Source organism: Fragaria vesca, linkage group LG7 (assembly GCF_000184155.1).
Source record: "Fragaria vesca subsp. vesca linkage group LG7, FraVesHawaii_1.0, whole genome shotgun sequence".
Classification (NCBI taxonomy): Eukaryota; Viridiplantae; Streptophyta; class Magnoliopsida; order Rosales; family Rosaceae; genus Fragaria; species Fragaria vesca.
The window spans coordinates 10,321,925-10,324,239 of record NC_020497.1 but is presented as its reverse complement, the minus strand read 5'-3'; positions in this window follow the sequence as shown (position 1 = coordinate 10,324,239).

Sequence of the window (2,315 nt, the reverse complement as noted above, 5' to 3'; positions counted from 1 at the left end):
GAAAATCTAAATCGTCTAAATTAATATCCGCTTTTGGGGGCTGCTGCAGAGGTTGCGGCGGCTGGGGTAGCGGTATGGGCGGAGGCATGGGCGGAGCCGGAAGTCCCTGAAGCTGAGCAGCTGTAAAGTCCTGCATGTACTGGAAGATCTGCTGCTGCTGGGCCTGCTGGATGACATGTATCTCGGCAACATAGGCTGCCTGCGCGGCATTATAGGCTGCCTGAGCAGCTTGCTGTTCTCGTAGTCTCTGAACTTCCGACTCTAACTGAGTCGTCCTGGTGGTCGTGGACGTGGTCCTGCTGCTGGTTGAGGCTGCCTTTCGTTGAAATCCTGGAGTGGTCTTCAGGACCCCCTTGCCTTTCTTTCCTAGACCCCGGCAGTAAAAGTTGTTTGCTCTCGGTGGGAAGGTTGTGCCCATGATCCTCGCCCCAATCGTCGGATCCGAAGTGTCAATCCGGGACATGGCTTCGGACATCTCTTCCTCCTGTGTGTCCGGCCATGTCTCCCTCGCTATAGCACTCATCACCTCGTCACTAGCCTCCCTCACCTTCGCCTATATGGATAGGAAAAAAATTATTAATTAACATTTTGACATATATATAAGTAAATTTAAAATTTTAAAAACGTAAGATGACTTACAATATCCTCCTGGGCGTCAGGATATGCCTTCTTGTACGTATAGACGTACCGGTTGACTTTTGGATGTTCCCTGGCCGCCTCGTCCATGAAGACAGCGAACGGTCTAGAACCGCCATGATGGTTCCTTGTGTTGCGTTGCCAGTTCTGAGAGTTCGCTCAGGAAACGGCCTTCAAAGAAAAAAAGAAATTATTAGTAAAATATTTAAAAACGGACGTACTTAATGACAAATTAACTAATTAATTTTTTAAATACTTGTTTACGAGGGTTGTTGAATTCTGATGTCAGAAGCCAACGCCACTCGTATTCCCTGTACTAGAACTCATCAGGGGTACCAGAACGTGCGTTCCCGTGCGTAGTCCAGTGGGTCCGCAACTCGTTCTCCCACTCCTTGTACCTACAGATACAACAAAAATATTAGAAATATTATTAATATCACATACAATTTTGTTTTTCATTAACTTCCTAACGTACTTTCCCCCATGCACAACGTCGGCCCAGCTGTCCTTCAGGTGCTCGGGAACCTCAAACCACACCTGCATTTAACCGTTTATTAGTTTAGTTTTTCGAGAAATCAACAATGTAATACATAATATTATTTTGTAAACTCACCGACATCGCGTTGTGGATCATGTCCTTAACCTCCTGCGGGACCTCGCCCCAGTCTGACCACAACATAGGGACTCTATCCCTAATGAGCGCTCCCACGCGGCCGGAGTACGTCCTCGACTTCCCGTCCGATACTATGTGGCCATCCCCGTCAATATTTATGACGATCCTCCCCACGATACCCACGATCTTCTGGAAAGCCTTCCCTGTGACGGGGCCTCTCTTCTTCTTTGTCAGCTTCGCTCCGACGGTGCCTATCACATGATAAACCAAATTGATTATTAAAATCGGAGACCCTTTATTATTAATTATAAGAAAAGTAATCATGCATCACTGATTACCTGATGCGCTCGCGGCGGACACGACTGATTTCGTCTCTGTCGTCGATGATGATACCCTCGCGGAAATAAGAGGCGTATCAAAAGGCACGAACCGGTACGCCGCTGATGGAGCCACTGGCGGGGGCAGTGGATAAATCGGCGTCCCTGAGCCATCGACTACAAGTAAGGCCGGTATCATCCGCGGAAGGAACAGATGAGGCGGCGGCATCTGTACCCTAGATGACCCACTATCCGAAGAAGTAGGACCCGGAGTGGGCGCCCGGTGTATCTCAGGCATACGGGGTGCAGACACCTCCGTCTGAGTTTGAGGCCACAGCTGCCTCGAGGAACGAGGGACGGCCGCCTGCCTCGATGAAAGGGGCACCTCCGGCTGCCTCTGCGCCGTCTCCAGAAGGTTCGCACGTCTAGCTGTTATCTGGCCCTGAAACGTCGTTTGGGGGTTGCTAGAGGTTCCCTCAGACGATTCGGACCTTTGGCCATTCGAACTCTTCTTCGATCTAAAATAGCCGCTCATCCTATTTAAAATATTAATTTGAATCAAGGCTGAGGCAACATTGAAAAAGTAAAAATTCATCTTATCCTTCTCCAATCTAAGGCTTTAGATTATTTTGTCTTTATTCTATAAAAAATATTTTTGAAACCATATTTTTTCATTATGTTCATGCTTAAATTTAAACACTTAATATAATGTGAATATATATATGTTTAAAATTATACTTATTCAAAAA